This window comes from Lepus europaeus, chromosome 12 (genome assembly GCF_033115175.1).
Source record: "Lepus europaeus isolate LE1 chromosome 12, mLepTim1.pri, whole genome shotgun sequence".
NCBI classification, from domain to species: Eukaryota; Metazoa; Chordata; class Mammalia; order Lagomorpha; family Leporidae; genus Lepus; species Lepus europaeus.
The window spans coordinates 19,287,052-19,301,008 of NC_084838.1; the positions used below are offsets into that span (position 1 = coordinate 19,287,052).

The 13,957-nt window shown below is 43.8% G+C and overlaps 1 protein-coding gene across 3 annotated transcripts in view; it reads left to right on the forward strand.

Moving 5' to 3' along the window:
* Window positions 1–11,712: 11,712 nt before the first annotated feature.
* The window catches only part of TNC (tenascin C), a 94,569-nt gene continuing 92,324 nt past the window's right edge, over window positions 11,713–13,957 (forward strand). Inside the window, exon 1 of one of the 3 annotated variants that reach the window (XM_062207693.1) lies at window positions 11,713–12,038. The gene's annotated coding sequence lies outside the window, so the exon portion shown is untranslated. The remainder of the gene's footprint in view (window positions 12,039–13,957) is intronic. The other 2 variants (XM_062207695.1, XM_062207696.1) reach the window with 2 other exon arrangements.

Sequence of the window (13,957 nt, forward strand, 5' to 3'; positions counted from 1 at the left end):
TGCAGATATCTAGAAGAATGCAGAATTTCTGGTCTCCCCACATTCAATGTCAGTAGCAACCCTAAAAATTGTGGCAGCTGAACAGTCTCCAGACATTACCAAACATGTCTGGAGGACCAAATCATCCCTATATTGAGAAACATTGCAGGAGAAGTGAAGTACAACAGAAAAGGACTGCACGTATCATGTTTGCAGCTGTATGCCCTACATCTACCAGCACAGAAACTGTGTATGCTATCAGTACATGTGGGGCAAGAAATAGTTGAATGGAAGAACTAGTCATTGAGCATGTTACCTTAGCATTCTCCCTTCTTCTTCATATTTATTTCAATAAGATTAACAATGCACTAAAACATCTTTTTCAGAAAACACAGTGAAGAGGATTCTACACAAATGAAACAAGTTTCTGGGTCCTAATCCCACATCTGGTCAAATAACTTCTCTTCCTGGGGTCTCTATTTGTTTTTTGGTTTTTTTGTTTGTTTGTTTTTGTTTTTGTTTTTTTTTTTTGTTTTTTTTTTTTTTTGACAGGCAGAGTGGACAGTGAGAGAGACAGAGAGAAAGGTCTTCCTTTACCGTTGGTTCACCCTCCAATGGCCACTGCACCGAAGCGCTGCGGCCGGCGCACTGCACTGATCCGAAGCCCGGAGCCAGGTGTTTCTCCTGGTCTCCCATGCGGATGCAGAGCCCAAGGACTTGGGCCATCCTCCACTGCACTCCCGGGGCCACAGCAGAGAGCTGGACAGGAAGAGGAGTGACCAGGACAGAATCTGGTGCCCCGACCAGGACTAGAACCCGGTGTGCCGGCGCTGCAGGTGGAGGATTGGCCTATTGAGCCACGGTGCCAGCCTCTATTTGGTATTAACAGAACATATTCATAGAGTTGTTACAAAGATTGCATAAGATTAGTATATTAAATTTCTAAGAATGGTACCTACCACATAGTAAATGTTCTGTAAAAATTAGCAATCATTCTTTATAGGCGATCCCCAGTGTGTAAATGAAAGAGGAAATTCCATTCCCCTGTGAGGGGCCCTCTATAAAACAACCACCCACTCACACATTTGACTAGGTATGTGATCAAGAGCACATTGCTTTTGATGTATGCTCTCTGCTCATCTCCCCAGCTTTCAAAGGTCCTGAATCTGTTCTCTGATATTAACAGTTTGTGATATCTCCTTGTTTGGGTGTCCTTCTGATATACCGCAGTTCTACACATAGCTTTGATATCAGTAGAGTATCAGTAGAGTATCCACAGATAGGAGAAAAGTACTTATTGATCAACTGTGGTTCCAAGGACTTTAGGGAGTGGAATAGCTCACTGTCTTTCATGAAGACCCTCCTGAACACCTGTTTGGGGTATGGCTTGTTTTTCCTTTACAAGAATGACAGTAGGCAAAATATTTTTAAATTTAGTCAAGGTCTAATCTAGAATTTATGATAAAGATTGGACTGCATTAAGTTCAACCATATGAAAGCATCATTTTTCAGGTTAAATATGGTTGCACATGTGCATGAATTGCCCATTATATTAACCATGAAAACAACACTGTAACTTGCTAAAGAGCCAAAGTACTTTTACTTACTTCAAAGGCAATCATTTACTACTATATTTGGTTCATTGAACCAGGATCTCAGAAGATCTCTCCTCAGCAGTTCTTTATTTGCTTGGTTGAGCCACTGATAGAAAACACTTCAAAGCAAGCAGCTCTCAGTTGGTCTTCTGCTGTGCAGCTGTCTCACTGATTCATCCTGGCCCCCAGCCCCTCCTATGCATGGGGATTATCAAGGCTTCACCATGGTTTCCTTATACAGTGTTTCCTTGGGGGGGGGGGGGCACTTCTATCATCTGCCTTGAACGATGAGTCATCTATCTATAGTCACTTAAGAACATTCCCCATATGTCATTCATCTACAAGTTGAGCCCAATCCTGGTCTAGCAGGTGTTCTGAAGAATGTAGAAAGCTTTGTCATCTTTAGCCCTTGTTTATACCCCTGTGAAACTGTGGTCTTCCTACTTTTCCTTGTTGAATATTATGCTTAGTGGTGAATTAATCTTGTGAATATAGAATGATTTAAAATTCTGTCTTTGCAAAAACCAATGAAGAGAGGGGAAGGAAAGAGGGAGTTTGGGGGTGAGCAGGGGAGGGAGGGAATTGTGGTTGTCTTCTTGGAACTGTACCTATGGAATGCGTAAAATCTGTTCTCCTTATATTAATAAAAAATTTTAAAGAATGCAGAAAGCTTTTGAAGTCCCCCTAGAGAAGTACTTTTCTGAGACAGTGTCTGAAAATGTGCTTGATGTCTCACTAAGGGACCCTCAGTTCTGATACTATAACCATATCCGATGAGGTCACTGAACACAATAGAAACAAGAAGGAAGCTGGAGAGAGAGATGGACTTGACTATCCACAGAAGCCCTTGTGTGTGTCCATTTCCCCTCTTGGTCCCATTTTATGTCTTTTCTATCTAAGTAGAAGAAACCTGAACTATGTGAAGGATTTTTTAAAGCAAAAACTCATCTAGTTCTTGCAGGTTTTACACTGATGTAGACAAGACCAGTTTCTTTCTCCACATGGAACACTGTTTCACAAGTTATCAGACTCACCACAGTTCACAGTGTGTGGGCAAAGCAGGCAACCACTCTAGGCCTCATTCTTATCTGTAATTTGAGCATGAATGTCTCTTCTCTCTTTTCAGCTTGACAAAGTGTGCTGTGGGTGAACCCTCTGAGTTATAGATGAGCAGCTACCCAGATAAGCCTGACATTCGTTGGGGTCAGGTTGACCCTGGAATGATAAGGATGAAAAGGTAAGTTAAGATTTACTTCTCCCTGTGGGCTAAACCACTCAGGGGTGCAAAGCCTGACATCAAGATGCCACTTCAAAACTCTCAGGCTAATGGTAGAGGTTGCAGCTCCAATTTCCTGTTCCTTCCCACACCTAAAAAATCATATTAAAGGAGCTGCAACAAAAACAGTGTTTGAAAGTCTAGAGATTGACATTGCAGAACTAAAACTCTATGGAAATGTAATTCCAGTTTTCAAAGAAAGTTAATTCCGTTTCTCCCAAAGAGTGTCTTAGAGAAACATTAAGTATTACCATTATTAAGGTCCTATTATACACAACATAGAGATAGTATCCCTCTTAGTTCTTGCATGAGTTTCCTATGACTGCTTTAGCAAAGTGCCGGAAAGTTAGTGACTTAAAACAACAGAAATTTATTCTCTTACTGTTTTCCAGACCACAATTCTGATGTGAGTTTTAGTGAATTACAATCAAAGTGTCAACACAATTGGTCTTTCTAGGGACTTTGACAAGGAGTGTGTCATCTGTTCCAACAATCTTTCAGCTTCTGGTAACTGCTGGCATTTCATTGGCCTGTGGCCACATCACTCCAATCTCTGTTCCCTCATCACATTGTCTTCTCCGCCTGTGTAATCGTATATGTCTCTGCATTCTTCTTACAAGAACACTTGTAATTTACTCCAGAATAATCTCCCCATCTCAAAATCCTTAACATTCACAAAACTGCAAAGCCCTTTCTCCACCAAATATTCTCACATGGGCTATGGATTAGGACACAGACATCATGGGGGAATCATGTTTCATTCTCACATAATCCTCCTGTCAACCCCATGAAGGAGGCATTCTCACTCTGATTTTACAGATATAGATATAAGATGGGGCGCACATAAGTGAAGGAATTTGAAAATGGTTACATGCTAATAAATGGCAGAACTAACACTGAATCCAAGTCTGGTTTCAGATCATGAGCTTCTGATATTATACCAAGTGTTCTATACAGCTGATGAAATAAACTCCTTATAGATGGTCTATTGTTTAAGTGTGTCCCCCTAAACTTTCATGAGTTAGAGGGATTCTCCTTGCAATGCTCCAACTACAATGTAACACAGCCAAGAGGGTTCTTACCTTCACTGAACCAATGTCCAGCACTCTACCCTTGAACCTCCAAAATCGCAAGCATAAATAAACTTTTCTTTATGGTTAACTTTCCTCAACTATCTTTATTATTACTATTATAATGCAAAACAAACTAATATAAATAGTTTCTGCTATGGAAATCAAAGAAGAACCCAGAAATTTGCATGTAGGAATCATCTGTCTCTCAAACTGCACATTGGTTTGTGTGATGTTAAGCAAGTCTCTTGACGTCTCCTCCTATTTCCTCATTTGTACCAGCCTAGCCTGGTGTGGGGACTGAGAGCATTCAAATGCTTTGTAATGCTGTTGACAATTATAAGTGGCTATCATTGCTACCACGGTTGTTATTGGAAGGCTGTGGGGTGGGGAAGAGTGAAGGTAAGGACTGCCCAATCAGAACAAAGGGACAGCCCAGGGTACTCCCCAAGGAGGTGAGAGATTCAAATATCTACAAGGCTACTTCAAAAAAATCATGGAAATGAGATTAAAAGGTAAGTTAACTTTGATGTGAATCAAAATTCTTACAGAGTTTCTTCATACTATACATTTTCCACGAGTTGAGATACTCTCGTGTGTGATACCAGTCCATCAACCTCTAAGCCCTATCAAGGGAGTTTCCAGCTCTGAAGCAAGTGATGCCTCCCAGCTGATTCTGACTAGGGGAACATTTTCCTCACGAGAAACAAAATGTGCACCGACCTGGAGAACAATTAAAGAACAGAGCTCTCCTTCAAAGCCTGCAATTGAACGGATGGGCAAATAGGTCTACTTTTTAAAGTAAGTCAATACTGTTTCTTCCTGACAAATAGCCTCTCCGAGCAGCAATAAACACCCCTTCAGGACAATACTCTTCTCAGTGAGCTCACTCTTGTGCCTGTGATGAGTGTGTGCTGCTTAGAAAGTTTATCAAGGATGTTTTAGTAAACAGAGTGACCGATACAATATATCTACCATGGAATCACATGGCGCACCAAAAGGAGCTACATATTTTTGTTCCCTTGCACAGCTTTTCACCAACCCTTTACATTTCTGGAACATAGTTCTGAGATTATTTTTTCCATCATTAACACTTGAGAAAAGAAAGGCACAGACTGGCATAAATGGCTTATCTATAATAGCTAATGGCCACAATTTGGAGATTACTTTGAATGTGACAAGCAATAGTATTGACATCTGTCCAAGTGTAGCCACTTTAATACTGGGGAAAATTCTAAGTGTCAGGTATCCTCGTCTCTATTATACATATGAGGAAATTGTAATAGAAGAACTTGGGTAATTTTCCCAAGGTCCCTCTCCCTTTCATAGCTAGTGAGTTTAGGACTGTAACTGAGTACATGCTACAAAGCTCCCCAATTACAGGATTAGCACAGACACAGATGATCTTCCACTGCATTCTACTGCCACAGCAGCCATAGCAACATAACCACAGCCCTCCCTGCCTCACTGGATCTTTATGTACAAATACCATAACCGCACAGCATGGTCCATCTGAGTTCAAGAATGCCATCCTTGCCTTAGGGCAATTGTTAAAATAAATACATAAAAACAACCCCCCAAAATAGAAAGTTGAGGGCTGGAGTGTTCTTTCTGAGTTCAGATCCTCTTGGGGCTTCCTATTACTCATTTTTTTGCACATTTTCTTAACCCCTCCATACCTCACAATCTCCATCTGCAAAACGGGAGTAGTAAATACGACCTATCTAAGAGGTTAATTATAAAGATTGCAAAATTTAATCCATGCAAGCTCCTTGAATAGTGTCTCGGTCACAGGAACACTTTAAATGTCAATACAGATACCCTTCATTGTCTACAGAAGAAATGTAAGAGAAATCTAGGAGAGAAATAAGGAAAAGAGATGAATGACACTTCCTCGCAAGTGTCCAACTCAGCTGTGGAAAATCAAGCATAGAAATTCAGTCTGCACTGATTTCAAAGCCGCGTATTCCCCCTGTGACCTGCAGTAAGTGCACAGGGTCTGACTCATTTGTATTCATCACCACAGCTTGGGCTCTGATCCGCAAGCATGACCAAAACCGCCTCCTCAGCCCTCTGAAGGAAGAAACAACTTCAGACCTTCCAACTTTGGCCAATGCTTGTTGTAAACTCCCCTTTCTCTTCAGCCTCCAGTTAAGAAGCAGTCTCAAAGTGCTAGCAAGACAGCACCAGGTGGCTTCTACTCCCCCTCCCCGCTGAACTTGCGCAGAGCCCAGAAATGTTGTAGGCATTTAGACAGAAGCTGGGACTCACTCATGCTTTCACAAAATAGGCGCAGACGTGCAAAATGCGAGCTTTCCACTGAGACTTCAGCATGGGGGCGGGGGGGGAGTCAAGATAACTCTATCGAGAATATATAGTTTGCCAAGCACTTTCTCATCTGCTGCCTTCCTTGGGCTTCATGTGAACTCTGGGAGGTACCCAAGGTGTGGAATTCTATTCTAGTCTCACAAAAGAGGAACTGAGCTCCAGAGAGGGAGCATGCTTTTTCCCTCAAGGTGATTCACCTTCCAAGTAGCCAACATGAATAGAACCAAGACTACGTTAGCCAACCTCATCCCTTTTCCATCATGCAGCCAATCAGCTGGTCCCTCATTCATGTCCTGGGTTCATTAATGGGCTCAGAGCTTTGGGCACGTGGCAAGGAAAGCACAGTGCTTATGCTCAATGAACACTCACAGACCAGCTGGAGGAACAGATGAGGAAATAACTGATGGCAGTGAAGGGCTCTAATAATCCAATAAGTCATTTCAAAAATATTTTATACTGTTTACCTCTAAAATATCTCATGCTCAAACACAATCCTAAAAACTAGATATATCCATAAATGATGCTCAAAATAATTAGCAAATATGGTGTGGCATATGTACCAGTTACAAACAGATGCTGGCTATAACAGATATGCTAATAAGCAGGCGAAAAGGCACTGAGCCTACCTTATGGTACCCCTGAGCTAGTGAAGTGAACAGGCAAAGGAAACACAGTGTGCAACGGGCTAAAAATGAAAACCAATCATGTGGATGAGCGTGGAGCACAGGACCTTCTCTCTGGGTGTGAGGATCATGGAAACATTCTGAGAAGAAGCACTAAGAAGTAAGTGTTGAAGAAATAATAATTTGCCATATGGATAGGCAGGGCTCATTGTGGAGGATTGAATGTGTAAAGGTTCAGAGGCTTCTAAAGTATTTTTCTGATTTTTTTTTTTTTTTACTGAAAGGTTTTGAGTTGTTTAGATCCTTGGGAGTCATCCATTTGGTGCCCAGGGCACTGAGGGCCAGGAAACAGAAGGTTTTGCCCAAAGTCAAACAGTAAGGTGGTGCAGCATCAAAGCTCGAGCTTATTCCCCATCAAATCTCTTTCTTCTCTGCTGTGTTGTCCAGACAATCCACTCAAGTGCTTGATGTTAGAGCTGATTTGTCCTGTTCCATCAGGCAGGGAAGTTCCCATCTGTTTTGCCATTCATTCAATCAAGTCTTAGTTTTTTGTTGTCTTTTGCTATCTAAGAAAAAGTGAGAGGAGATGGAAAAGAAGAGCCCTCAACCAGGATCTACAGCTAACAAGTGAGGAAGACTTTAAGCAATACATCTCATTGAATCACTAGCCCCTAGCACTGGAACAGAGCTCCTTCCTCACTGGGAAGAGATTCCTGGCAATTATAGAGTCACATGAAGCATTTGGAGAGAAGTTAGCACACTAGATGAATCTCATGAAGAGGAGAAGGTTGGGAACAGGGAAGGAGTAAATAATTGGAGTGGAAAGCAAGGGATCCTATGGAGAAATGGACTCTCAACTTCTCCAGATAGGACTAGTCTTGACCAATAGTCCATCAGCTGGTGGGTCCCACTGCGGGAAAGGTGGGGGACGGGGATATATTGCAGTTAAGCTTTGGGAAATGAGGATGATCTCACCTGAGGCAACCCCAAGGTTCCCTCTGGCCTCCAAACCACAGCTTCCACCAAGAACTCATGAATGAGAAGTGCTAACAAGCAATCACAACATCAGGGCTTGGCAGGGAGCTCTGTGCAGAGGTGTGTTTACAAGCATTCACTTTGCCCTTTCACATGGGAAAAAAAAGTGCTTATAGTACAGAGAAGGTTACAACCACGAGAGAGCAGATGCCTAGAGGGGTGACAACTTCTGCCAAACAGGAGGACGAATGGTTATTAATTTCCATAAACACCTCTGCTGTAATGTCTGGTATAGGCTGATTGCTCAACTCTGACCTGGATGGCCCCATCTAGGGACTGCAACCTTACAGGCCCTGGAAGTCATTTCTCCTCTCTGAGCAATGACTGTATTGGACACAATAATCCAATATTCTTCTTAGGTTTTATGGGTGAAAAAGGAAGAAAGTCATAAAACACAACTTGCCAAACATTTATGTTTACCTCCACTATTTCATTCACTCAGCTAACACCTATTGAGCTTCTACAAAGCCAAAGACCCTTGCTAGACACAGAAAAAGCAAGCATGGTCACTAAACAGGAAATCTAGAGTCTTGGAGGAAAATATCTAGATGGGCACATATATAATACCTTATGGAAGTGATGACTGTCTTAACAGAGTGGCATACTGGAGGCATGTCTTGCAAAAGAAATCCATCAAGGGAGCTCCACAATGCAGACAGATCAGAATTGACTGAGAAGGAGATGCAAGGAGACAGAGGCAAGGATTCTAGGAGAAGGGCAGCATGATCCAAGGTGCAGAGAGAGGAGAGTCCATGGCATGTGCAGACTTATTTGCCTGGAGAAGAGGTTGCAAAAGGTTGTCGGGTGGAAAACAAGTCCTTGGCTAGACCCTGCTTGTTCAAACGCCAAGGTGTGGTTCAGGATACCATGCAGTTTTTGGAATAAACTCCCTTTACAAGTAGCCTCTCTTTTGGTGAACTCAAGCGGCTTCCATAGCCTTGACAGCTCATGACAAGAGCCTCCGGTGATCACTGATGTCATAAACAAGAGTATCAATTGTTAAATCAACAACAGGAGTCACTGTGCACTTACTCACCATGCAGGATCTCTGCCCTTAATGTGTTGTACTATGTGAATTAACAGCATAACTAGTACTCAAACAGTATTTTATACTTTGTGTTTCTGTGTGGGTGCAAACTGTTGAAATCTTTACTTAGTATATACTAAATTGATCTTCTGTATTTAAAGATAATTGAAAATGAATCTTGATGTGTATGGATGGGTGAGAAGGTGTGAGATGGGATGGCTGCGATTGGGAGGGAGGTTATGGGGGGGAAAAGCCGCAATAATCCAAAAGTTGTAATTTGGAAATTTATATTTATTAAATAAAAGTTAAAAAGAAAACAAGTAGCCTCTCCTAAAGGTGCACAAAGCTAACCACCCCTCTGTATTATTAGGCAATATTTTTATGATAGCTGTGAACTTAATCATGATAATAATATTCTGGTGAGCTCCACTAGCTTGTTTCTTTAATGAGGGCCAGCCTGCTCATATATGGTTTTATTTTCCCTGTGATTGGCTAAGCCAATTGTAGTAGACACTAATCAACGGCTGTAGGATATTAACCTTGTGGGGGAGTTTTGGGGAGGAGGGAGAAGGTTTGGATTTGGAATATTTCCAGCAGAAGCCATATTCATCATCCAGATTTCTAGCATGCTCTATGGTCTTATTTAAACATACATAATTAAAAGCATATATTATTTGGGATATGTAAATACAGTTTCTATGCCATATGACATGCATCATACATTAACATTTTATTCCCTCACCCTGAAGATAAAGTCAGAGGACACAGGAAAACAGAGGCCTGGGAGCAGTTGAAAGACAGAGCCTCATGCTACTGAAATATGCTTTGGCGAAAGCACTGAATTAAAAACTTCCAAAACAAGCAACATTTGATTCAGCCACAATGTTTTAAAAGTTCAAATGAGCTGCTTTATGACATGGCTATTTATGGGCTTTCTCGCTGTCTGGGAGGTCACATTAACAAAGAACCCTAGAATGCCGGAGCAGACACCATCAAGATGACGTAATCCTATCGTGCTGTTTTCCGATGGGGAAACTGAGACCACAGCAATAATAACTGCAGGGATGTTACCGTTTAGTATTGAAAATCAGTGCATAATTGAAATCTCTTTCCTTAGCAGCTAATTGAAAATATTAAAGATCTCTCCTAATTTAAGCTTGGCCGAACAAAAATTGATATTTTCCATATTCATGTATGGCAGTGATTTTTGTACAAATGCTGTAACATTCTAACAGGATGTAAAAGAGCCTTCAAATATCACAATCTTCCTAGATAATTGTACGCAATGGAAGCAACTACAGAGCATGAGGTGGAAAGCTGAATGCTCCCCAGTGAAGTCATAGTCAAGTCAAATTATTTCTCTAAACTTCAGTTTTTGGGGCCGGCGCTGTGGCATAAATGGTAAAGCAGCTGCCTGCAGTGCTAGCATCCCATATGGGCACAAGTCTAGTCCAGGCTGCTCCACTTCTGATTCAGCTCTCTGCTATAACCTGGGAAAGCAGTGGAAAATGGCCCCAGTACTTGGGCCCCTGCACCCACATGGGAGACCCAGAAGAAGCTCCTGGCTCCTTGCTTTGGATAGGCACAGCTCTGGCCGTTGCTGCCATCTGGGAAGTGACCCAGTGGATGCAAGACCTCTCTCCCTGCCTCTGCCTCTCTGTAACTCTGCCTTTCAAATAAATAAATAAATCTTTAAACCTCAGTTTTAGCATCTGTAAAAAGGGGACACTTACATACTCCATACCTGGTGGTTGCAAAGATACAATGAATCGTGTTCAAGAGTCTCCTGCACAGCACCTAATACAGTCCTGATAAAGGAGGGCTCATTGGGAGCTATGGGCGACAAGGTGCTCCCTTTCCCTTTGCCATCACCAACTCCTTTGTGCCACAATCAGCTTAGAAGTCCCTCCATTGTGGGTGTTGCGCTCCTTCCCCACTCCCTCTAATGCCCTGTATGCTCTACGGGTGTTCAATGCATGCTAACCACCAAAGGAACTGAATGCATGACTCAGAGCTGGGAAACAATCCACAGTGGCTGGGAAGCAACGGCTCAGCTTGTGGTTCAAAAATTAAGTTGGTACCTTTTCCTGTAATGATTGCTTTCTCTTTAAAAAAAAAAAAAAAAAAAAGACTGTAGTGGACACTATTCACCTGGGAGATCCTTCCCTAGGAGATCCTGCTGAGAAGTCCTTGTGCCAAGCACCAGGCTGGAACAATGTCAAGAAGCTACTCCCCAGTAGGACTCTGGGGTGCGAACAAAGACTCCTCCAGGCAGCTGGACAAGGCTGGCTTCCACTTGAGACTAGCAGGACTGATCTGGGCACCCCGCGGTCCCCACCTGCTGAGAACTAATGCTGGGTTATTTGTCCGCTGGCCCAGAGAAACCTGAAACGACCTGGGCTTTGGAAGGGCTTTATCTGCTCTTTCCAGGAACTCTGATGTCTCTGAGGTGCCACAGAGCAGCTGCTGCCCAGAGCCCAGGCGAGCCCAGTGGTGTTTGAAACTTGCCGGGAGTCTCCGAGCAGCCAGGGCTGCTAATCCTGCTCCCTCCGGCTCGCTCCCCAGACTTCTGTTTCACAATTAGAAAACCCCGTTTGGGGAGCAAAGCAAAAATCACACATCACTAACAGCTACCCGATGTCGGGGGCGGGGGAAACTGGAATTCCTCCTTTCGCCATAAATTGTATGCAAATAGGTTCTTTCCCTGGCTGAAAGCCTGGAGGGAGTGTGTCTTTCATGAGCTAACCCTGTTCCGCTGGGAGGGCTGTTCCTTTAACTCACCAACTGAAAAAGTGGGAAAGGATGTCTGGAGGCGAGGCGTCCCATTACAGAGGAAGGAGCGGGCTATATAAGCCAGCCAAAGCTGGCTGCTGTGGCCACAACCTGCCTAGCGCCACACGCCAGCCTCTCCCGGGCAGACACGCGGGTACGTCTCTGGTCGGCACAAAGACAGCGTGACTGGGGTCTCTGGTCGGCACAAAGACAGCGTGACTGGGGGGCCGCTGGGGGACTGCACAGGAGGGAACCCTGACGCTGCTCACAGCCAGGTACTTATTCCTTGGAACTGCGGCATGCCAGGATCTAGGTCTCTCCTACTCCGGAAAGGTAAGTCAGCTTCTCCCTCATCACAGAAGAGGGGAATGGTAGACTGTACTCCAGACACATTTATGGGTTGTGGGTCTCATTATAAAACCTTTGCTTTATTTTCTCTGCTGCCCAAAGGGGCTATGGGTTGCTAATGATCGTGCTACACCTTGATGTTGCCCTGTCCAGTCTTGGATTTTCTCTGTTGGTTTTCACCCAGTGACAAGTCACACCAGAGAGGAACTTTTTGTCAAGTTTTGATCTCTGTCGTTCTGTAGAGAAGTAGGGATTTCTCTAACTTCCTGCCAAGCTGATTCACCTGTGGATATTTTTCTTGGAGGGTCAGGGAAGTAGCGTTTGCTCCTAATGTGCCTTTCTCCGGGGTGCATTAGAGAACGACTGTTAGAAGAGCAGGGGGAAGACAACACATTTTAGATCTAAACAGCTTGCATAGTTTACAAGGAGTTTGGTACCTGTTCTCTGGATGCTCACAATATCCACCCTGTTGTGGGTCACCAACAGAGATGAGAGTTTGGGACCGGAGAGGTGAGGTGACTCCCGGGGCCAGATGAGTAACTCCAGGCTGCCAGCTGAACTGCAGTTCCTAAAGGCAGGGAGCTTCTTGTGGACACCTCCCAATTTCCGATCCTCCAGCAGGCTACAGATGCAAGTTTGGGGTGCTCTGAGCCAGTGTTATACCTTAATCTCACCTCTCCCTCCTCACCTCCCACCCTACTCCATATGAGAAGCTTCTTTGCCTTGGTGGATTTTGGAAGGAACACAGGGATTCCTCTCATCAATGGGTGCTGGAAGGGGATTAGGAACTCAAGCCTTGAAGCCAGAGGTAACTGGTATCCCCACCAGCACCAGGAATAGAACCCTGAGAAACATGTAAACTGGCTGAGCCTCAGTTTGCACTTCTCTAAAATGGGGACAATTAGTCTGTTGTCATAATAAAGAGAAAATGAAGTACAAAGAGATTGTCAGTGAGTACTTAATAAGGGGAAGTTTGGATAATCACGGCCATTGCCAAAATCTGCCCTTACTCTGGAAGTTAAAAGAGGCACTTAGCCAATCCTGAATTGCTTCTTGTGCATTTCTCACTCCCCTAGCCCCCACCTTTTTATGGCGCCCTGTCAGTGTGGCTCACTAGCCAGGCAACTTGGAGACTTGGCTGCATTTACAAGCAGGAGGTTGTGTTGGCACAGGTTGGGAGGGGAGGTGGCAGCCCGGGCTGCACAGAACTGTTGAGTTTTGAATCCAGAGTGCCAGAAGGTTTTGCATTTAGGCACTTGGAGATCCCAGAGCTGCAGGCTATAAGGTGCAGTGCTGCTGAGGGCTCTCAAGAAATGCAGGACTGGAACAAGAATGAGTGCCTCTTTTCCATGTTTTTCTAAGCCCGTTTTCCCTTTTTATATGGCACTTTCCCATATGCGCTTTAGAAATGAAAACTCTCATTCACCCCAGCCAGTTTCCCAGTCTTGTCCTGGGATATGGGAAGCCCCATGCAGGACTAATGGAAGGCTTACTTCCCTAAATAAACCAGTGGGAAGTTTTCTGGCATCATGAGCATCTGAGCCATTTGCAGGGGATGTAAGTCAGTGCGCTCCGATTCTGTGCACTTCAGGAAGGTGACCTGAAGGTGTCCGGGGGAAGGAATGGGTCCAGAATAAGAAAATGCTCTGGTTTACTCAAACTGTGTGATTGGGTAGGATTGAAAAGGATGCCCTCCGGCTCCGTGGTCATTAACTATTTTCCCTCTGTACTTTGTGTTGAAAACTCAGCTTCACTACCTCATGTGCCACTAATCCCTCACCCCCCTTCCCAAGAAGGTACTGGATCCACAACCCTTGGCTCTGTAATCCATGTAAAGAGGATGACACTGTACCACTCAGGGCTCTTGGAGTGTTTAAATGAGATCCTAAGTGGCACACTTTTGA